Source organism: Pteropus vampyrus, unplaced genomic scaffold (assembly GCF_000151845.1).
Source record: "Pteropus vampyrus isolate Shadow unplaced genomic scaffold, Pvam_2.0 Scaffold2, whole genome shotgun sequence".
Lineage (NCBI taxonomy): Eukaryota > Metazoa > Chordata > Mammalia > Chiroptera > Pteropodidae > Pteropus > Pteropus vampyrus.
The window spans coordinates 27,268,180-27,292,950 of NW_011888783.1; the positions used below are offsets into that span (position 1 = coordinate 27,268,180).

The window sequence follows — 24,771 nt, forward strand, 5'->3', positions numbered from 1 at the left end:
AGGTAAATCCTAGAAAAGCTGAAAAGTTGAGGGTTGCTGCCTTTAGAAAGTGGGACTCGGAACGAGAATAAAGGGTGGGGCAAAGGATTGCTGTTTTCTTTTTAAGTAGGATGACCATATTTCCTGGTTTGCCTAGAACAGTCCTAGTTTATGGCCAGAAAAGTCCTAATTTGTGCTCATTACCCCAGAATAATTATTAATAGTGCTTGAGTTGTCTCTTAAAAGTGGCCTGGTTTGAATGATTAAGCATACGATCACTTAAGTTTTTTATAAGCTACATACATATGTCCATACAAAAGTTTTTATTTAAGAGGTGTATTATTAATTGGACTTTTAAATAAAATATACATTAGAAAGTATATTAATGATTAAAACACTGACATGCAAAAGCCCATAAATGATTTAACAAGAAGCAGATTTGTTATTTTATCAAGACTATGAAAATACTAAACAAGTGACTATTTGTGATCTGAGAATTTTAAACAGGAAGACAAAATGCTTTTTAGGACATACAGGCCTATAGTCAGTTTTTCAAAAACAATAATGCTTCTTCTTAATCATACCTCTAGTAGTTTATAAGTTTACTTATACCCAATTCTTACTTGCAGACTTACTTGTAGAATGAAACTAACCTAGTAAGAAATCTGCTCAAAACAAACCTCCTGAGAGAAGGCAAAGAGGTAGAGTCCTCTGAGAGAGATAATTTATACTGTATGAAACTATTTTTGGCAACTCCTCTACATAAATTGATTGAATTCTGACAATGTAGGTGTTACCAAAGAACTTATATAATTTGGTTGCATAAGTTGTAGGTCAAAAGCACAAAAAGATTGCAAAATAATTAAAATGTGCAGTCCTTGAAAAATGTCTACCAGACCACTTACAAGGTACTATGAGACATCTTTTTAAGTTTACTCACTCATTTAACAAATAGTTTTTTAGATACTCAGTATGTGCCAGGCACATTAATTATTACTAAACAAGAAGATGAGGTAAGGGGACAACATTGACTATACTGGGATAGTTATTACGAAGAAGCTATAGTCTAGTATAGAACAAAGTACACAAATAACCACATAATTTCGTTCTAAATGCTATTTTAAAAAAGGTTTAAGCAAAAATAATACACCAGAAGGAAAAAGGTACTTGAAGCTTATTACTTTTAATCAAGACTTAGAATACAACAAAAAGTTCATTTGTACAATGGTATCTTAGTTTTTTTGTCACTCTATATTAATTGTTTCCTAAATTTCTTTAGATTTGATTCCACAGTTGGACAGTCAAGCTGTGTTTGGTGGTAAGATAAAAACTTCCCACACCAGGGCTGGCTTCATTGTGTGACCTATGTAGACGCTCAGGGCCCTAAGCTTGATTAAAAGCTCTGCCACTGACATCCTGAAAAAAAATTTTTTTTTAAATTAGGATAAACTTTATTTTTACACTGTTGTACAATTCATTCACAAACTTGAAAAAATACAACTACATGATTTATCTGTTGCCCTAAAAAAGATTTTTGTGATACTACCAGCTGTTTCCTCGAAGAGTCTCTTGCTGTCAGAAATTATGTTAATTGAAATAATTTGTGCGACTTGAGAAAAATGTCCCAAGTGTGTCCTGACAGAAAGGACAATATAAACATCCTGGTGGCACTCAGCCTCCTGCCTCCTGGGGCAGAGGGGGTAGGAGAGCTCTGTGAACAATAGATCCCCACAGCTGTGACTCTGACAGGTTGGGATCTAAAGAGAAAGGCCAACTAAAGCAACATGGGGGACACCAGTTTACTAGAAGCTTTTGCTTCCCAAACAAGATTTGGGCAGCTTGGCTCCAGTCTCTTTAATGGAACAATGTATTTCTGGAAATATTTCCCGTAATAGGTTTGTAAATAAAACACAAAAACCTCATTGACCTGAACCCAATACACTGCATAAAGTTGTAAACATGAGGAAAAAAAGTGAGTTTTTTCAAGAGGCCGGCTGGCCCTGTGACACTCTGACAAGACTTAAGAGCACACTGATGATGGTTTTGGAGGTGAAAGTTTTGAGCATGGAGGACACAATGGCGAGAATGCCCCTCCCACCAGCCCCTATGAAGGGACTGTTTGTTTTTCACTAGTGTTTGTCTCTTCATAAAGGGCAACCTTGTACCAAAAAAGCCTGTATCTTTTCCAGAACAATCTAGAGCTTACAGTTGCACTCTATCATTGGAACAGAAGGGTGAAGAAAAGTCAGACAGATATATTTAATAAGTTATCACTTTACTTCAACTATTTGTCAACAGTAACATTGATATATTTTGGAAATACACAATACATAGATAGTGGCTTCATACAACTAACACCAATGACACACAGTAGACATCTTGAAATTTTTAATTTCATCTTTCATCTTGTATTTTCCAGGTGAAGTCAGATAGGACAGTAGAGCTTGAGCGTAAGTTATGTGCCTATCTACCATGTCTTGCCACTCTATTTGCATACAGCACTCATCACTGCCATGAAACTTCCGTAACACAATTTGTACTCTGAGACTCACTGAAGTCGTAGGCACCATGAGTCCAACTGGAATTATAGGCTCAAGTTCCTTATCAACAATCTATGACTAAGCTGAGGCACTGGGAGCTGCAAGAGGCCACATTTTCCATTCTCAAGAACTTGCTTCAAATGCAGAAAGAAGGTAATGAACAACAGAGCCACAAAAATCGTGATCAATATTTGAGATTTTTACTTTATTGAAGTTTTCAACTTCAAATATAGAGTTTCTTGGAAAAAGTTGATATATAACTGCTAGTTTACCTAATCAGTCATGCCTGTTTCCACGTCTTGCCACTCTATTTGCATACAGCATTCATCATTTTCATGTTTCTGATATTATCTTCAAGTTACCAAGACCTTATGTTATACACAACTGAAAAACTATCTCATAACTTCTAATAGAATACACAAATTTAAATTGAATGTTACAATGTTTTCCAATAAGAGTTTACTTGGATATCAGGCCCACTCTGGGTAAACCAATGATGTTTTATCTCTGATAATACCATGGTAGGCTTTGTCTAAAGGGAATTCATTATTAACGTACGCATTTTCTTCTCTTGTATATTACTCTATGAATAATGGCACCATTTCCCAATCAAACTTTCAATTATTTTCTACTACTTTCAAAAAGAAGTCTAAATTCTTTGGCCCAGCATCCAGAACTCTAACCCACTTTTTCCACTTAATTTCCAACTACCATCTAGCCACAGATCAATTTTTAAGAGTTAATTATTGAATACTTCCATATAACAGATGCTAAACTCTAGGAAAGTAAAATAAAGTCTATCTCCTGAACTCATATTTCAGGGGTAAGTGAAGTTAATGGAATTAAATAAATACATATATAAATATGATACAATATAATAGAGATATATACAAAATGCTACGGGAAAAATCTTCAGTTCCTGATAATGGCAGATTATTCAAACCAATCCCCTCCCCTCCAATGAAAAATGTTAGATAAAATGTAAAGAACATTCTCTTAAAAGCAATGAAAGGTTGATGAGGTAATAAGGAGTTGCTATATAAATAATGAAGAGAAAATAAGAATCCAAAAGTTATGAATGTCCAAAAGCCACTTCTGCCCTAAGGAATATGTAAATTCCAGAAAATTCAAATTTTCATTTTGCAAATCTCATGGAAGAAGATCAAAGCCCAGGACACGCACATGGTTAAAAATCTAATGGTTCACTTCATCACAACTGGCTGGACTCCAAAGTCCGGACTACAGGATAAGAGTTAAACCAGAGTAAAATAGTTCTTGGGCAAATTTGCAGCTAAGATTGTTAAGTCCTGGATGGCAAATACAAGTTCAAACCTTTGATTTGTTTTAAGGTAATCCCAATCTAGTAAACCAGCAAGAACCTGACAGAAGCAAATACAAATCTTCCTGGAAGAATATACCTTCATGCTAGGCTTCAGATTATTTCTACAATCTTTCAAGTATAATGAGCAGAGGATAACTAAGCACACAATGAAATAAGGCATCATAAACAAGGTCCTTGAGACGCAATACACAAGAGAAATAATAGATTAGCAAAATGTCAAGCCAAGTACTTGAGGTAGATTATATAAAACTACTTTATTTACAACGTTTAAATAAAGAGAAAGCTTAAAAATATGTTCAGGGAAGAGGACACTGCAAAAAGCAGAGCATTTGAAAAAATGGACTAAACAAATTTTAGAACTGAAAAATACAATAAACATAGTTAAACGTAAAGGACACCATGAGGATGAGTCACATCTAAAATGGAGGACATGTTGTAAGATAACTGGCATGGACTCTTCAAATAATCAATGTCAAAAAGAAAAAAATAAGACAATACTGTACTGTTTTAGTTTGAGACTAAAGAAACAAAATCAAATGCAATGCATGAATGTTGATTGGATCCCGTTTCAAAAAAATTTTTGAATAGACTGAATTGTAGTAAAGTGTCGTATCTGCAACTTAGTATTAAATGGTTCTAAAATAATAGATATTTTAGAAAATAAGTACTATTTATAAGGTTACATATAATCTATATAAAGCAAATACAGCAAAATATTAACTACTGAATGTAGGTGAGGTATATGGACATTAATTTTACTATTCTCCCAACTTTACTTGAATATTTTCAAGGAAAATAAATCAAACAAAACTGAGAAGTGTTCCACCTCTGCTTAGTATACAGAGCCACAAGAGAACATCACACGTACTCTAACATAAAAGAGTAAGCCAGATAATCTAAGTAAATCACTTTTCTTGCATCCACTAGAACTGAGGTTGCAAGGCAACCAGATGAACTGAACTATAAAAAATGGCAAGCCTCTCCAAAAAGGAGATGGGACAAAGGTGGCCACCACAAAAGCTAATAAGAAGAAACAGCCAAATGTTACTGAATTCTTAAATTTCTAAAGACCACGTATTTGCTACCGTGACAATGTGGAAATTTTGGGAGCCCTAACATAAGGTGTCTTTCCACAGGAACCCACTGAGTGCTCATAATAAAAAAGAACAAGGACAAACAAGAGATCCGAAAGTCTTACTTTTTCTATAGTACGACCACATAGGGCCTGCCTATGTTTAAGAGAAGCTCACCCTCAAGAAGCTCACCCATGCTCCAGACGCTGTATAAGTACAAGGTGGAATCAGCTGTTACTAGAAAAGGGATAGGAAATCCATTTTCTGTAAAGACTGCACTGATACAAGGCAGATGTCTTGTGGCTACTAGAGAAGGGCTATGAAACCTGCCTGCCCAAGATATTCCAGCAATACTAAGCAAAGATCAGCTAGAAGGGACAAAGGTGGTGACAGGGGTCTGCCTGCACTCTGAACTCTAGGAAGCAAGGAGAAGAGCAGAAATCTTGGGACAGCCCCACCTCTGAGATTCATGCACAAAGAGCCTGCCTAAGAAAGGAGAAGGATGCACAGAACTAAGAATACCCGATTTACTGTGAGCTTTGCTCCAAGTAAGAAGCAACAGCAGTCTATTGTAACCGGGGGAGTTACTGTTATTTGTTCCAGCAGTCTGCTGCTGCAGGAAGAATACTGGAAAAAATCCCCAGACACTCCAGGCCTCACAATAAGGACCATGCAGCAGCAGCCCACTACTGGAGCACTTGGAAGGTAAATAAAGCGAATAATAAAGCTCAAGCCCAGTTCAACTACAGACTAAACCAACTCAACCCACCGCACTAACAATCTGACAGAAGTAGAGTAAGTCCACGTCCAGGCATAAATATTCAACAATTTCTACCGTTCTTTTATTTACAATGTTTGGCATTCAATCAAACATTATAACACACAAAAATACAAGAAAAAAAAATCAATCCATTGCCAAGAGATAAGAGTCAACAAAGCAGAAGAGACAGTCCCAACCTTAGCAAAGTGGGGACCTCATGAATTTAACAGAAAACTAGGCAAAACTGGAAACTAGGGAACTGGGAAATAGGCTAGAAGCAAATTATCCAGAAAGAAGAATGAAAAAACAGATTATGATAAATATGGGCAAGGGTTTAAGAGGCACTAAAAAGAGTAAGAAAGTCTTTTGTACATTTAATTGGAGTTATAGAAGGAAAGAACTAGGATAGAGAAAAAAAATTGGAGATATTGGCTGAAAATTTTCCAAAACTGGTGAAGGATCAAGGTCAATAAGCCCAACAAATACCAACTAGAATAATTAGCAATTATACTAATTGCTAGATTACTCATACCAGACTGCTGAAAATCATTATACCTAAAAGAAAAACAAAAACAAACCTGTAAATGTTATGGGAGTACTGAAAGGGGAGGCAAAAGTTCCGGGAGGCAAAAGTTCCAGATAAAAAAGGCTTCAGAGGAGGTAACATTTGAGTTGACCTTTGAAGAATGAAAACAGAAAAAGAGAAAGAAGTCATAAAGATATTAAAGGTGTTAACAAATCTAAGTGTAAACTGAAGGGGAGGGAGGAAAAGAAAGCATTCTGAAGGAAATAAATACATAAAGTAGACTATATTCAAACCGTAAAGGCAATCCTGTGTCCTCTGCTTAGGAGTTTGTACTTTAATAAGGCAAGTTTTCAAGCTTTTCACCACAGTAATTTGTATATTATTTTTCTCCTTAAAGATCCCAAAAATTACATTCCTGTCAATTAGCGCTCTCAAAAATGAAACAACTAGTAGTCTAACAAAAACTTTACCTACTTTTGCCTAGCCTTAATGATAAAAGATTAATATATGGGTTCTTACATTTCTTACAACACTGAACCTATTATTTACTACTTCTGTGGAACTATGGTGAGCAAATTACTGATATAGGACACAGGCTTAGGAACTACTAAAGATTCTGAAAAAGCAAGTTAAAAACAAACAAAAAGCTGAAGTAAATCAGTATTAAGAACAAGTTCTATTGAGCCAGACATCAGTAATCATCTATTAAGAATGACTTATTATTTAAGGACTACAATCTGTTTGATGTAAAGCCTGGGTTATAAGTACAGTTTTAATGGGACAAGGAAAGAGACTGGAAGGGGAAAGGGGGCCAGTGCAAGATACTGTGAGGGATTAATAAATGGGTAAAGCATGGAGAGGAAAAAAAAGAACAAGTTATTAAGAAGAGACAGTGAAGGTCCAAAGTAAATGGATAGAAAGCAGATTCAATACAACTCAATTAGAAAAGAGTGGTAGGGCGGGAGGAATTAGTCAGAATACTGAATGCGCGCGCTCGCACACACACTCTCTCTCTCTCTCTCTCTGCATGGAGTTGGGAGTAGAGGACAAGGAAACAAACCAAGATGAGTTCGTTTTCAAGAATGAGTAGGATGAAGTGCCCAGAAGAGGTCTAGAAGCAGGTTGGAAAGAGTTTCGAAAGCACAAGAAAGCTGTCTGAGGTGAGAATATATTTTAAATTACTTACACTGATCTATTTACTTTTTCCCATATACATGCATGATCTCTCCCTGCCTTCTGTTTGTACTGTAACTTCTATCTGGTCAGCCTTAGTGTCCCCCTCCACTGATTATAACTAAAATTTGGAGCACCATGAAAAAGTGAACCGAAAAACTTCAGGTAATATATAGGAAAACACTTGAACAAAGGATGTCTGCTTATTACCCTACTTAAGAGTAAAGCTTTCTCTGAGTACTACTCCGAGTTGCGCGAAGTAGGGCTTGGATTTACTGATTTACTAAATTTGGAAAGCTATTAATTCCTAAGATCAGAGAAATACTGTAATATTCAAAAGTTTTGTCGATTCTATTTATAAAGTGGTCTCTCAAAGAGCATATATCTTCTTCCATCACTTTATATAGATCACTGTGTCTTATTACTAGAATAACAGTCTTGTGTTCAGGATCTGTCAAGCCACAGAAGTCATAAATCAAATAACCAGACTAACAGAAAGGCTCCAGCCCTATCCATATTAACAAATAGTATGGCCCATACCTGAGACTTTTCCTTTAATTTTAAATGTATTCATTTCTAAAAGTAATTTTTCGAAAATAGGAAACAGAGGCTAGGCCAGATAAATCAAGCATTGCCTGATTTTTAGCACATTCGCCAATTCCTTTTAGTAGAAGCATATTTAAGAGTGGCAAGATTTCAAGTGTCTTTTACTTGGTGTGACTCTAGGCTTCCTCACTCTAACGCTGAATTTCTTCACCTATAAAATAGGAATAATAATATTACCAACTTTACAGGTATACTGTGAACTTTGCTGGCACACAGTATGTATTAAGCAAATACTAGCTATTATTAAGCAATACTGTCAGTATACAAACAGCTTAGTGGGCATTCTAGTGGCTTTTCATTATTTGAAATTTGTCTTTAAAACACTATAAAAAAGACTTTAAAGTCATTAACATTTATGTAAAGGATGATAATGACCACAGAGTAAAGAAACTTATATACCTTATATAACTACATGCATAAATATTTGGGGAAAAAATAGCCATTAACATTTTACTATATATGAGTGGGTTTTGTTTTCTTCTTTATTCTTGTTTTGCAAAATTTCTTTAATGTACTTGGTATTACTTCGATAAATAAGGAAAACGGTTATTTGAAAATGAACTCATAGTACAATAAAATCTGTAAAGAACTCCCAAGAATAATTCCCTAATTGCACTACTGCTGGTTTCCACTTCTTAGCATCTATGTACCACGAAGTAAGTAGCAAATTTTAAACAATAAAGTACTATTCTAGTAAATACTAAGTGGAAGCTAGGGTTAAAATCACTTCACAAAATACAGTTTAGCAGATGATCTGAGTACGCCTTAAAATATTTTACTATGAAAAATTTCAAACATACACAAAAGTAGAAACAATAATGAACCTCCAAGGACCAATCAAGTGTCTTCAACAATTAACCTATAACTTCTTGTTCATTTTACCATCCTCTATTTTAAAATAAATCTGATCATCATTAAGAATGTGTGTTCTTAAAATGTTCTAAGCAACTCGTGGTAAATTATAAAATATGTTTACAAATCCCTCCCATCTGAGTATGTACACTCCTTTGCACTGTGATGTTCTTGTCTACCCAAGCAGAGGTGAAATCTTATTTCCCCACCCTGTGAATGTGGGCTAGCCTTGTGAGACTTTCTTTGACTAAAAGAATGCAGTGTAAGTGACATTATAGGATTTGACAGGCTGTAAGAAGTCTTATAACTTCCATTTTCCTTCTCTCGCATTGCTGCTTTGAGAAACCCATGATGGAAAAGACCATACAGAGCAGAGGCTAGACGTTAACCAACACTAATTGCCAGATATAGGAGAGATGCCATCTTGAACCTTCCAGCCCGAGAAATCCTCCACCAGAATGCTAGTACATAAGTGAACCCAAGCAAAACCAGCAGAACTGTCCAGCAGGACAGTTCTACAGAATTACAGAAAAATAGTAAACAGTAGTCTTAATCCACTAGATTTTGAAGAGGCCTGCTATGCAGCAATAAAGCAATACCAATGCCAATGGTCAATTGTCTTCCAGGAATACAAACATAGTTACAATTCCATTATCTCTACTTGGCATACCCTTTTGTTTTAAAAAACCTGCTTCTGGTGAAAATTTTTTTCTCAGAAATCCTAGTGTTTTATTTACTGATCCTAGTAGACATGGAAGCTAAGGGTGGTCACACGAGGCAAGCACTTGAAAACACTGAACTTTCTGTGTCTTAAAAAAGAATGCCATTTGATTTTTAGCTAACAAATATTTAAGACACAAATATATAGCCAAATCTTAAAACAACTAGAAAAAAGTTTAACATCTCCATGAGAAAATATAACTATTATATTAAGTCTACACCACAGTACTTTATAAGATAATCTGTTCTCTTCTGAAGTGTATTCAATCCATAAGTCTCAAGTTTCGATCTTCATTCAATAAGTAGATACCACTTTAGGGTTTTTTTCTGGAAAGTGAGAAATGAATTACACCGAAGCACAATGATCACAACGGAAAGGTCAGAACTAGCTTTTAAGATTCAAAATTTGCCCTCTTTTAAAGCTGTTGACAAAAGTGGGTGTAGAGCAGTAGTTGATTTTAAAACCAGGTGTTCAATTTTTCTAGTCTAACCGGTAGAGTTACATGGAAATGATTTGAGAGCAAGAAAAACCAGCTTTGATAATGAGTTCAGTCCAGAGAAGAAACGTTAAAAATTAAGGTCAGTGAAAATCAAACCCCAGCCAACTTTCAAATTATAATTTTATTCCCTCACTTTTGGGTTTGTCTTATGATTAGCAACTGTATTAAAGATAGAATTTTTGTAAAATAATGATTTTTGAGAATATAATTATTTTCAGGGTAACAATTCTGCTTTAGTGAATTCAAGTGTATCTTAGTAGGGATTCAAAATCTTAACTCATTTTAAATCATAATCTTCCTAATGTGATCAGCTGTTATTTAACAGTTAAAAGATTCATTAGTTTTTAAATGTAATTTGCTGTTTAAAAATGAGGTTTGGTGCAAGCCTGTGCATTTCCCAATGTTTATTATTGGCAGTGGTACTTAATTATCTATAGTTACAGAAGTATGTATTGGCACTTAATTATCTGTAGTTACAAAAGTATGTATCAGCAAAGAATATAAAAAAAATCATTTTTATTTGGTTTAGGAATGTTAACAGCTCTCAATTTCCAACAGTACAGAGCACTAGCTTTGTAAAACAATACAGAAGGTCCTTCACGTCCTGTTCTAACCTTCCATTCAAATGTGTCAGCTATGGGGAACAAACTGTCCATTCTTAAAACTATGATACCATGACTTTGCAATTTCCTTATCAAACTCTTAGTCATCCTCCACATCTCATTTAAAGCAGTATTTGCTGTGAAATTCCCCCAAGATTAAACACTCCTTTGTGTTCCCAGAGTACTACGTACTAACACTCATATAACAGCAGCTGTTTCTACATTAGTCTGATGACTAAATTATGAGTTGTGGAGGGAGGAGGCTGTGTCAAGCTCATTCTTGTAATGTGAAGCCCTAATCTAGTAGCCAGGATACAACAAATAAATTTTCAAAAAGTTTTATATTATTTGGTAATTTTGCACTATTACAATTATTTTCCTAAATGATAATATTAAAATGTGGGTAACTTGAACATAAACTAGATGAAGAGTTGTGTGAAGTGGATACAGAGCTGATTTAAAATTGGCTGCATGAGTGCCAAGAATGACTTTTCACATCTAACCTTCAAGTAAGACATATATATTGTCTATATAGGGACACATTTGTGCCTTATCTAGGAACATAAGCTCTTCTGCCTATGAGGCAGAAACAGAAATCACTTGTACTTAAATGTAGGAATTATAAATCATTAATCCCATTCAAGACATCAGACCCAGCATGCAACACTAGAATAAACCCAAGACTACATACCCACCATGCTCACATCTGTGGTATATTTAGGGGAAAATAGAGTTGTAAAAAGTTCTTACTTAAAAAACATCCGTAGTAGTGAACTTATATAAATATATATATATTGTGTGTGAAGCAGTCAGCACTCTGTGGGGAACACATTACAAAGCATAGTAATCTTTAAGGTTATTCGGACCAGAATTCCTGAATAAAAAATTGGACTTTAGGAATCAATTCCAATTGTTAGTTTCCACTAAAAATTCACTCTCCAAGTTTAGGTCTACAGTATGTACACTCCTACACACTACCTCATCTAATTTAATCTCCACTTCAAGTCTAGGAACTAACTGCTATGTTTCTCTGGAAATCAGAAGAGATTAAGTAATTATAGAAAAATAAAGACTCAAACCCAGATCTTCTGACTCTAAAGCCTCATACACCACTGCTGTTTCACGAAATAATAGAGTTAGTTTTAAGTGATAAACTGACCCATTTCTGAAACAAAATTTATCTCATGGAAAAACCTAGTTATACTGTGTCTGCCTTAACAATATACTGCTTGATTTTTAAATTAAAAAAATATCATATTTAACCATACCTGAGTTCCAGACAGAAATAGATAGTAATTAAGAAAAGGGGAGATTTAAAACAATGAAAAAAGAAAAATACCTAAAAGATCCTATAAAATCGGAAAATCTTACTAAATTCAAATTCATCTGGCACATTTACTCTTAAAAGTGCCAAAAGACACTAGTGGTGACGAATTTATTATCAAGACAGAGATTTCTTCCCACATATTATATTATCTACATTTGTACATTAAAAAAGTATTAATTGTAGTATTTTTTGATGTGTTTGCACACGTTCTGAAGTCTTCACTACGCAGTTTCATCAAAATGAAGGAGTACTCTACTGGTGCCTTCCATATTTTTACTTCTTACGCCAACAAGTCCGTTTTTAATACATATCACCACCTATTTCAATTTGAAGAATTTACCACAACACAAAAAGAACTCCCCCCAAAGTATCAAGATACTCAATCAAGTACTGGAACGATCAATGGGCATATCTTCACATCTCATCTAAGGGGCTGATAAAGCCCCTTCGATTCGAGGTGGGGTTGGCAGAGCCCTTATCTACCCCGCCTTCGACATCGCGCTCACTAAATACTTCACTTAGGACCCTCCCGGCCCGCAGGGCCCTGGAGGACCCTCCTTACCCCAGTCGAAGAGGCCGCCCAAAGTAAGGCTCAAGGCCTGGCCCTCACCCGCCGCACGTCTAGAAGACGCACAATCTGCTCCCCTCAGCCCGTCACAAACTCCACCACCAGACGAAAGGCCACCGGCACAGGAGGCCTGTGCCGGCATCCCTTCGTACCCGCGCGGTCCCAGATCGAGCTCCTTCACCCCATCTTGCGAAGGAGGAAGCGGCCTCTGCGTCCCCGGGCCTGCACTTTGTTTCCTCCCCTCCCCCACCTGCGGCCTTGACTGGAACCACCTCCCCCAGGAGACGCCCGAGCTCCGCGGCTTATTACCTGTGCTCTGGAGCAGGCACTGAACAAGGAGCGTCCCGCTCGCAGCGACCACGCCGCCGCCTTCCTCCACGAAGTTCTAGGACTGAGGCAGAGCAGACCGCAGCAAAGCACAATGGCGCCCGCCCCTCTCCCGGATCCGGCGCAGAACCAGCTGCCACCGTTAATGCCCCTCCCTTCCCCTCCTCCCCCCAGTTCGCGGACTCCGCCGGCTTCTCGCGAGAGTGGCGGCGCTGCGGGGATCCGAGAGCTACAGCCGACTCGACGTACCCCACCGCGGGGTGGTGCTCTGACTGCGGCAACCGTTGAAGGGCTGTCCCGGAGGAGGCAGCGAGGCGCCACCGGTAAGCGGCTGCGGCTGACCGGCCGGTGGACTGGCGGCTGGGCCGTCAAATGTACGGGCGCCAGGAGCGGGGCGCTGGAGGCCCAGCCCTGGCTGGCCGCCCTCGCCTAGTTGGCGAGGGGTTCCGATTCATCCTTGCCGCTCCCCGGCGCCTGAGTCTCGGCTACGGGCTCTTGGTCCCGTCCTGGTACCTCCAGGGCCCACTGCTCGAAATACCGCCCAGTCTCTCTCTCTCTCTCTCTTTTTTTTTTTTTTGCGCTCAGTAAGTGGCGCAGTGAATGTTTAGCATTGATTTGAATCAAGCACTGCCTTTCCCGACCTTCCCCTCCTCCCACTCCCTGCCTGCCCTATTTTGTGTCTGCGAGTCCTCTCCTTTCAGGGTTGGAGCCGATTGGGACCATTCGTTTCTATCGGTGATTCAGTTTTGGTGGTGATGTACTTTTACAGTCATGTCTTTTTAAATCTTCATACTAATCTTTGATAGTGTAGCAACGGCTTTTGCAGTCAAAATTCATCCATTTAGAAAGAGGTAGGGAAATTGTGAGGCAAGTAGTCTGGTGAAATTAGACGAAACTTTCAAAAAACTAAATGTAGTAAACTAAGATGTAAATGAATACTAATACTTAATACTAATACTTAAAAGGAAGTAGGTTAGAGGAAAAGCCACAATTTATATGGATTTAGATAGTATGTTGATTTCAGTGATACGTGGATTTTGAATAAGGTATCAAAGATAAAAGTTCTTTACCAGTAAATATAAATCGTTGAAACTTACAAGCATACTGACGACACTTTATTTTTAAAGTGACCTATTAGATTGTTGTAAGCAATTTACTGGACTCAAATAGTTCTAATAAATGAAGTATGAGGTTTAGATGTATTTCCTTGTCATTTCATCTGAAGGGAATGCACTATTACTATCATCCCCATATCACTCTGTCTTGGAGACTAAGGGACTGTCTATGCTTCATTATTTTAAATTGTAAAATATTATAAATGTTAAAGATCTAAAATTTGATTATTTAGAGTTGGTACATAAATGCCAGTCTAACTTTTTAGAATGTGAGTTGATTAAGCATCTGGTATAGGATAAAGTGAACACATTACTTTTTCCCCCCAAATACATTACTTCTGAGGAAATTAATTTGCCCTTTTTTAGAAAACTAATTTTTCCCCCCAGTCAGTTAGAGTATACCTGTAGCATTGTGGTTATGGATATGCACACCTGAAGCACCAGACTGCATGGATTCAAATCCCAATCCTGCCTCTTACTAGTTCTGTTGTCTTGAGCAATTTTTAACCTCATTAAGCCTAGATTTCCTGTAAAATGTGTTTAATAACGATATCTATACTCCATAGGATTGTTGAAAGGATTAAATGAGATAATGCATCAGTTCCTGGAACATAGTACGCATTCCATAATTGTTAGCTATTACATTCCATGTCTAAAACACCACTAATATTGTATTTCTTGGGCTTAATATTACATAGGTCCCTTAAACATCTTTTCAAGTATATTCTACACTAAGAGGAATGACTGCACCATTTTCCTGAGCTATGGCAGTCAGACGTGGTAGCAGTAACTTCTCTACAGAACCCCCAAACCTGGCAAGGATGGTTCAGATTTTGGCAGATAATGGCTTCATCACCACCCAGCACTGATGATATCAGTAGAGGTGAGTGTGGCACCAATTTCCTAACCTAAACAGACCTTCTAGACTCCAGTTTTATATTAATACCAGTAAATAGGTAACGACCACTGATAAGTATGTTTTTATTCTTTAGGAGTGGTTATTTTTTAATGCACTTTCTTTGATGTGAGTTTCCAGGTAATTATAATTATCAACAAATAAATTGAGATTTTCCTATGTTAAAGATAATCTTATAGGAATCGTGGATACAAATAGATTCAATTGTGACTATATTTTTTGAACTAAAAATCAGAACAAAATGATTTGACAAGCAAAATATATGAAATCAGAACTGTTCTGACCAATTTAGACTCCGCGGTTGCCTTTTCTACACGGAGTTCCCCCACTTGATCTTCCTTTGCTAAATTTTTTATCCTTATCGCCAACTCCGACACACATTTCTGTGTCTTTGTTCACCACTTGCCCACACCACTCACATTTGTTTACATTTTTGAACTTGGCTTTTTCCCTAAATTAGGGTCTTACTACTACTAATTTTTTTCCCTTTCTGCTTGTCATTTGGTCATGGTCGTAACAGCTGTTTACTCTTATATTTAAGTATTTAATTCTTCAATTACCTGATAGCTTGAGTTCTCTTTCAGATATTGAGTTTCAAAGTTCCTGTTTTCCCCACTTTTTATCATCCCTCATCTTCTAAGAAACTTCTTTAATGCAAGCGCATCTTATAGACATTCTTTACTTTGATTAAATGCTGTGATCTTGAAAAGGTGTAGTTATATTTGTTTTTTGTAATTCAAATCATTTTTGAATGTAGATTATTTCTTAAACTTTTTAGAAACAAGAAGTAATACCTGGGATGAGATGAAAGTGCTTATAGAAATGTCCCTGAGTTAAAAACAAAGGTTGCCAATTTCTGCTCAAATGGGAGTCTTATTCATTTCTGGAGATGGGAACCTTGTGCAATCAACCAACTTGGGGATCTACTATTTAGTTATAGGTACCTTTAAATACATTGTATGTATTATTACTTAACAATAGTCTATAGATTGAGGACTCTTCTAAGGAATACACTATGTAAAGTTCTTTCATTTTAAATCTTTAACTTAAAGAATTCTGATGTAAACCCTTGATGTAGTGATTTTGTGAATTTTTATTTTCCTCTTATCAAGCGTAATTGAAAGGTGCCACATTTAATGAATATTCAAGATATTCTATTGTTTGGCTTTTGCTGGATTACTGGCAATAACTTTTAATCCCCAAAGCCAATAGATAAAACAACATAAAAACAAGTAAAGAGAATACCATCATTAAACCTTCTCTGAGAAACTCTTATACTTACACTTATGATCTAGATCTCACTGGTTCTAGGAAGATCATTCCTGCTCATGTAGCTGCTCCATAACATCTGGCCTGGTCAGGAATAATTCCCAGTTTATGGGGCATTTAGAATCCATGTGTATGTGAAGCACCTTTCACACTGCAAACATCTTTTATTATTGGTAATGCTAGGGGTTGCAAAACTATAGTACAGAGGCCAAATCTGCCCCACTACCTGTTATTGTAAAGTTTCATTGGAACACAGCCAGTCCCATTAGTTTATGTATCACCTATGTATGTATTGATCAGGGTTCTCCAGAGAAACAGAATCAATGGTATAAAGTTCTTGTCTATCCATCTAATCTATGTTATCTAGTTATCTAAAGAATTGGCTCGCACAGTTGTGGGGACTGTCAAGTTTGAAATTTGTAGGACAGGCCAGAAGTCTGGAAACTGAGATAGGAGTTGATGCTGTAGTCTTGAGACAGAATTTCTTCTCCAGAAAAGTTGGGTCTTTTTTTTGTTCTCAAAGCTGATTAGATGAGACTCATCATACTATCAAGGGTAATCTCCTTTACTTAAAGTCAACACATTATTAACCACATTTTCAAAATATCTTCATTGCAATGCCTAAATTAGTGTTTGGTTAAATAACTTGATACGGTAGCCTCCCAGTGTTAACACATAAAATAAACTATCGAAGTCTGTGACTGCTTTCACCCTACAACGGCAGAGGTGAATAGTCATGACAGAGAAAGTATGCCCCAGAAAGCCTAAAATATTCATTATTTAGTTCTTTACAGAAAGTGTGCTAACCACTGAAGTAAACCATAAAACCAGATTGAACTAACCCCTGTTCTTTTAATGTGGTCAAACTAAACACATACACACACACACACACACACAACTTCAGAGTAATAGTAATTGATGACTGTGTTCAGCCTCCATAGCCACATCAGACTATATTTTATGAAACTTCAAGTAGAAGAGCATCCAAATACTAATATAAATTCTTTAGGTATTTCCTCCGGCAAATTTGATTCCAATTTGTTATTGTCTGAAATATTTTTTCATGTCCACATTTTTGTACAATTTTATAACAATATATTTATGTGATTACATCATACATACTAGCTATATTATTATAGTCCTTTTTTCTCTTCTTTCTGCTTTATCCCTCATATTTTTTTTTTCCTTTTCCTTTTTAATTTGGCTTTCCCACCTCTATTTACTACTACTCCATAGAATTCTTGCAAAATTAGTATCCTCCTGCATTTTTTTCTGCATGGTCATACATTCTTAAAAGAATAGTTATATCACACACACAGAGAAATACTCACATATAGAGTTTTTTTTTTTACCATTTACTTTATAAAAGTAAAGCCAATTTCAACATGTATATTTATATTTTTTCACTCAAAAGTACCTCTTCTTTAAATCCCTATTTATGTTGATTATTCTTTCTTTTCAATTTGTTATAAATATTACTTCTCTGTCTTGTCTTCACAGTGTTGTTTTAATTCTATCATCTGTCTCTTGCCATTTAATATCTTTTGCCATAGATATATTCATATAGAAAAATGTATCTATAATTTCTTTTATAACTTTAGGGTTTCTAGCTTAGCTTAAAAAGTCTTACCTATCCCTGGATTGTATTATGTAGTATCCTAGATTTTCTAGATTATGTTTAATTAAACTGAAATTCATTTTTGTATATGGAATAAGATAATAGGATTCATTTTTGTATATGGAATAAGATAATAGGATTCAGTTTATTTTCTTCTCATTTCAGAGCCAGTTGTAACTAGTAACATTTCTTAAATAATTCATTCTGTATGATTAGAAAGGCTACCTTTGTCATACATTGAATTTTCAAATTTATACTGGATTTATTTCTGGATTTTTTTTTTTTTTTGAAAGCTAAACTATTCAGAAATATAAACTATGCAGAAAACTATATATTGTTTAGCTCCCTTTTGAATCTTATTCATGTATTAACACTGTTCTGTATTTCTATCACGTAACTGTTCTGCTCTAAGGAGTGATAACTATTTCCTCTAGAATTACCAATACACTTTACTGGCTTTGCATTAGACACTGCATGTTACACTACCAGCTTGCCTCTGATTTATCTTACTTTATTGTTTCCACTCTTCTTGTTTCTCATTCTCAGAAGTTTGCTACAGCCATTGAATATATACTTCAGTTATTTAAAAACTCTTTATCAATACTTTGTGTATCATAATAATTTTTTAAAAACTGTGCACATACACACATACATACTACTATTAGTGTTTTAATAACTCTGTTCACTATCTGGGGATCCAGTCTAAGTTTTTTACCATGGAGCCTTAGTCACTCTTGATAGGCAAGTTAGCCATTTGTACGTGGACAATATAGAAGAAATCCTATATTTTTCCCTATTATGTCATCATAAATGGTATGAGAATGGTGACATGCTTTAAACATTTCGTTTCTTTTTAATGTTTGTAATTCTTAGCATTAGCACAGCACATAAACATGGTGGTGATGATTGTTGATTTTATTAAGATTTGAATATTGATCTCTTCAAAGCTAAGAAATCTGCATTTAAAAAATTATACTTTAATTTGTTTTTTAGAGGGTATTAATTTAATATTTTTTATTTGTTTCCATACGGTTAATTTTGCCTAAATTTGTGGGAAGGCTTTTCTCAGGAAAGTGACCATTTCATTATTGTCAAGTCCATTTATTAAGGTATTTTTTAATCTTATGGACTTGATTTCAAATAGTAACTTGAATTGAAAATTTGAATGTGTTTACATATTAGGGTCCTAGGATCTGAATGAAAATGTGAAATATTTTAATGAATATTTTGTTCCTTCTTATATCTTTTAACCATTTTATAAATATAATGATATGACTGTTTTGTGTTAGATTTACTTCCTTGAGTTAATAACCAAATATTTTCTTGGTACATCAGTTTTGCTACTAGTCATAATAATACAAATTGAGGAGTACTTCTAAAATACAATTATTTTTGTAAAATTGTATATCAGGATTTTAATAGACCTTATTACTATTTTTTAATCTGAATAAATAAGACATCAAATTATAGTATTAAAAAGTTAATCGGATAAATGAAAATTTATATCTAAAAAGTTTGGGTAAAGAGTTTAAAGTTAAATTTTAATAATTCTTGACAATGTCTAGAAATACTGTTACTGTTTAGTCTTATCTATGCTTGGAACTTTATCATTTATTTTCTATATTGAAAGAAAAATGTTTAGAAAGAACTATACTACAATGCTTTGCTTTTAAATCAACCAGTGAGAGGAAAGCAACTCTTAGACATTGAAGTTTTTTACACCCTACTTAGAAGACTTGTTTTCTTGCTAGCAGAAACACATGTGAAATTTCTGTTGCTTTGTTCACAGCAAAATTGGCACAGGTTTTCTTTGCAATATTCCTAATTTATTTTATTCAGGAAAATAATGCATAGCAAAAAAGAAATGAACAAAAATTATTAATGTAAGATGGATGGGAAAAGAAATATTTTTAAGAATAGAATGTAAAGTGCATTTTTAAGATATAGATAGAACTATTAAAATTACATTGTAGTTTTTAAAGTAGTAGTAAGAAAACATTTCCATTTTTTCCTGAAGTTTTAAAAAATATTTTGAATTTGGCATCCCATCAATTCAAACAGATGAATGAGTAAATTACTTTTGTTTATGAATAAAGAAATGATACAGGTGTTCAGTCATTAAGAATGAGACCGTATATACCTGTTAAAAATCCAGTTTCCAGTTCCACATGTAAGGAGCTTGGAAGTCTCCACTCCATCCTAACAACAAGTAAAAAGCTGAACAGACTGAGAAATCAACAACTCTTCTTGGATCTATAGAGGAGGAGGACACAAGGCAAATCACTAACCCAAAGATTGGAAGCAGGCAAATGTAGGGGGTTACTGCCTATGGAAGCAGAGACTCAGGAGCTGAAACCACCACAGGGAACAGAGCCTGAGTAGGTAAACCTGAACCATAATTGATGAATTGCTGGAGGCTTAGTATGGACAACTCTGACAGTTAAAAACTCTAAAGATACCCAGTCATAGCAGAACCACACAATATTGTGAGATTTACCTGCAGGAGTTCCACCAACTTCCCACACTAAATATCAGAAAAAAATCCCATCAGACTTCTGTCGGGAGGAGGGGAAAAGAAACCATTTTGACACATGTCATAGCACTCTGTTCTTCTTAAGAAACTCTGCTGTTAGGGCAACTGGTTAACTGGAGCCTAATCTGCTGAGGTATTATTAGAGCCTGGAAAAGAGAAATACCCAACTTTAGCCTTAGATGTAGAAGAAAGGAGATACCCAGCCACAGCGAACTCTAGCCATGCTGTTCTACCTAAGGAGGAAGAAAAATAACTGAAAAACTCTTGTGATATTCACAATCCAGAGGCATTGGCTCACTGAAAGACTGAGACCTAATCATAGCACTATAGAATACTTTCCCCAGCACACACACACACATATCACCACTACATTACTATAGGCTTGTTTATAGCAGTTCTACTTACCCTGTATATTATGTTCACATTCTGGGACATAAGACACACCTTAAGAAATTTATAAGAATGGAAATCATACAATGTCTACTCACAGACCATAATAGAATTAAAGTAAGAATCAAACAGCAAGATAGTTGGAAAATCCCCAAATACATGGTGATTAAACAATACTCTTCTAAATAACATATGGGTCAAAGAACAAATCTCAAAAGAAATTTAGATATATTTGGAATGTAATGAAAATAAAAACACAACTTATCAAAATTTATGGGATACAGCAAAAGCAGTGTTTAGAGGGAAATTTATAGCACTGAATGCGTGTGTTAGAAAATAGGAAAGATCTAAAATCAATAAGTTTCCACCTTAGGAGAATAAATCAAATCCAAAGTAAGCAGAAGAAAAATAAAATGAATTAAGACAGAAATCAGTGAAATCAAAGCCAGAAAATCAATAGAGAAAAATCAACAAAACTGAAAAGTGGATCTTTTCAAAGATAATAAAATGGTTAAGTCTCTAGCTAGGCTAAGTAAGAAAAAAGACATAAATTACTAATATTAGAAATGAAAGAGAAGATATCACTACAGATTCTATGGCAATTGAAAAGATAATAAAGGAATACTATGAACAACTCTATGTCCACATATTTAAATGACCTAGATGAAATGAACCAATTTCTTTATAAACGCAATCTGTCAAAACACATAGAAGTAGGACTATATCTATTAAAAAAATTGAATCAATAACTTATAAAATTTCATAACAGAAAGAACTTAGGCCCACAGGAGTTCCCTGGTGAATTCTACCAAACAGTTAAGGAAGAATTTATGCCAGTTCTCTATAGTCTCTTTCAGAGGATAGAAGCAGAACTCATTCTGTGAGGCCAACATTACCCTACTACCAAAACCAGACAAAGGCATTGTAAGAAAATAAAACTAGAGGCCAATATCTCTTATGAAAGTAGAGGTAAAAATCTTCAACGGAATATTAGCAAATCGGATCTACAAAGGTATAATAATAATAATTATGTGTTTCAACATTAAAAAATTAATGCAATCATTCCATCAGACTGAAAAAGAAAAATTACAGTATATCAATAGATGTAGAAAAAAGCATTTGACACATTCCAACACATATTCATGATAAAAACTTTCAATGAACTAGGAATAGTGGGGAAATTCTCAACTTGATAAAGACTCTAGAAAAATCCTACAGCTAATGTCATACTTAATGGTGAGAAACTTAAAACTTTCAAATCAGGTACAAGTCAGGGATGTCTCCTCTCACCAGTCCTTTTCAACATTGTTTTGGAACTCCTTGCTAATGCAGTAAGGCAATAAAAAGGTATACAGAGTAGTTCACGATGATTATGTATATCAAGTCACCATGATGTACACTTTAAATATCTTACAATTCTGTATGTCAATTATACTTAAGGCTACAATTTTTTAAAAAAGGGGATGTAGGTTGAGAAAGAAGACATGAAACTGTCTTTATTTGCAGATGATATGATTGTCTATGTAAAAAATCTGAAAGAATCAACAAAAAAATGAACTAATAAGCAGTTAAAATAAGGTTGCAAGATACGAGGTTAATATACAAATGTCAGTTGCTTTCCTATGTACCAATAATTAATAAGAAGAATGTGAAATTAAAACTCAATATAATTTTCATTAGCACCCCTCAAAATGAAATACTTGGATATAACTTTAACAAAATATATAAGATCTATATGAGGAAAAGTACAAAACTGATAAAATGAATCAAAAAAGAACTAAATAAATGGAGAGAGATTCCATGCTCATGATAGGAATACTCAGTATTATGATGTCAATTCTTCCTGTAGATTCAGTGCTATCCCAATCAAAATCCCAGCAAGTTATCTTATGGATATCAACACACTGATTCACGAGGAAATAATTGATAAGCTGGACTTCATTAAAATTAAAACTTCTGCTCTGTGAAAGACAGTGTCAAGAGTATGAGAAGTCAAGCCACAGACTGGGATAAAATATTTGCAAAAGACACATCTGATAAAGGACTCCTATCTAAAATATACAAAGAACACTTGAAACTCAACAATAATAAAAATAACCCAGTTTTAAAATGAGCCAATGACCGTAGCAACATTTCACCAAAGAAGATACACAGATGGCAAGTAAGCATATGAAAAGATGCTCTACATCAAATGTCATCAGAGAAATGCAAATTAACACAACAGCAAGATACCAGTATGAGAATGGCCAAAATCTGGAACACTGACAACACCACAAGCTGACGAGGATGTGGAGTCTCAGGAACTGTGAGAAGAAAAATTGGTACAGCCACAATGGAAGACAGTTTCTTAAGAAATAAAGAGTTTCATACAAAATGAAACCTACTCTTTCCATACAATCCAGCAATTGTACTACTTGGTATTTATCCAAAGGAGTTAAAAACTTACGTTTACAGAAGATCCTGCACATGATTGTTTATACCAATTTTTTTATAATTGCCAAATCTTGGAAGCAATCAAGATGTCTTTTAGTAGGTGAATGGATAAACTGGTATATCGAGGCAATAGAATATTAGTTAGAACTAAAAAGAAATGAGCTATTAAGCCATGGAAATACACGAAGTAAATTTAAATACATATTACTAAATAAAAGAAGCCAATCTGAACAGGTTACATACCGTATGATTATAAATATATGACATTCTAGAAAAGGCAAAACTATGGAGGCAATAAAAAGCTCAGTGGTTGTCAGGAGTAGGGATGGGGAAAGAGGAGTAGGCATATCAGAGGATTTTTAGGACAGTTGAGATACTCTGTATGACATTCTAATGATGAGTATATGTCAATATACTTTTGTCCAAAACCATAGAATGTACAAAACCCAGAGTGAACTCTAGGGTAAACAATGAACTTAAGGTGATAATGATGTGTCAATACAGGTTCATCCTTGGTTTTTTAAAAATGTAAGGTGCCATTCTGGCGAGTGATGTTGATATTAGGAGAGGCTATGCATGCATGGTGATGGAGTACATGGGCAATGTTTGTACCATCCTCTAAATTTAAATCCTAAAACTGCTCTTAAAACATAAATGCTTTTTTAAAAATCAAGGAATATATTAGAATGACCTTCATCATTACAGAAGAAATTATTATATGTAGAAAAAATAAAAAAAAAAGTTTCTCCGTTTGTATCTATAACTTAATGCTCTCTATTTTAATATATACAGAGTAAAAGGTATAAATTTTACTTTATAATATCTTTTACTTGGTGGCTGGTGACTCTGACATTAATCACATTTAAATTTAATTTATAGAATACTTTATAATATTCTTTTTGATTGCCATTGATTAGAAATATTTTTTATTCTGTAGTTCTTATTAAAAACCAAGCATTGCAATTGGATATAATTTGCTCAAAAATAGAGCAACCAAGCATTGCTCTATTTAATGCATCAAAATGAAGTTTTATAGTATTTTTCTTTAATCAAAATTTGTTTGCCTGTTCAATTTTCTCTTAACATTATTCATGACTAGTAGATACATGTTTAACTCTGAAATCAACATAACACCTTGAATATATATAGTCAATATAAATTCTACTTCAACATCTTTTTCTAAAAAAAATTATACCACTTTATGAGATTGAGAAATATTTCATCCTGTCCATTAGTGTTAGGGACTGAATGTTTGTGACACCCCTCCAAAATTTATACATCAAAATCCTAATCCCCAATGTGCTGGTATTAGGAGGTGGGACCTTTGGGAGATAATTAGGTTTAGATTATGTCATGATGGTGGGACACTCATAATGGGATAGTTCCCTTACAAGAAGAGGAAGAGGGAGAAAGCCATGTGAGCACACAGTGAGAAGGCAGCTGTTCACAAACAAAGGAAGTGGAGCCTCACCAGACACCAAATCCCTGTGCTCATTGATCTTGACTTTCCAGCCTCTAGAACTGAGAAATACTCATTGTTTAAGACAATCAGTCTATGGTAATTTCGTTATAGTAGCCCGAGCTAACTCAATAAATAGTATA

At 35.0% G+C, this 24,771-nt stretch overlaps 2 protein-coding genes across 33 annotated transcripts in view; one reads left to right on the forward strand and one right to left on the reverse strand.

Moving 5' to 3' along the window:
* Window positions 1-13,052, reverse strand: part of MARCH7 (membrane associated ring-CH-type finger 7) — a 46,066-nt gene extending 33,014 nt beyond the window's left edge. For 3 of the 12 annotated variants that reach the window (XR_895812.2, XR_895810.2, XM_011358967.2), the window contains exons 1-2: window positions 12,878-13,039; window positions 8,105-8,150 (exon numbers count right to left, since the gene is read on the reverse strand). The gene's annotated coding sequence lies outside the window, so the exon portion shown is untranslated. Of the gene's footprint in view, window positions 1-8,104; window positions 8,151-12,877 lie in introns of all 12 variants that reach the window. The other 9 variants (XR_895813.2, XR_895811.2, XM_011358949.2 and 6 more) reach the window with 5 other exon arrangements.
* A 43-nt stretch (window positions 13,053-13,095) lies between these two features.
* Window positions 13,096-24,771, forward strand: part of BAZ2B (bromodomain adjacent to zinc finger domain 2B) — a 292,747-nt gene continuing 281,071 nt past the window's right edge. For 18 of the 21 annotated variants that reach the window (XM_011358820.2, XM_011358863.2, XM_011358829.2 and 15 more), the window contains exons 1-2: window positions 13,096-13,218; window positions 14,709-14,893. The gene's annotated coding sequence lies outside the window, so the exon portion shown is untranslated. The other 3 variants (XM_011358927.2, XM_023529864.1, XM_023529873.1) reach the window with 3 other exon arrangements.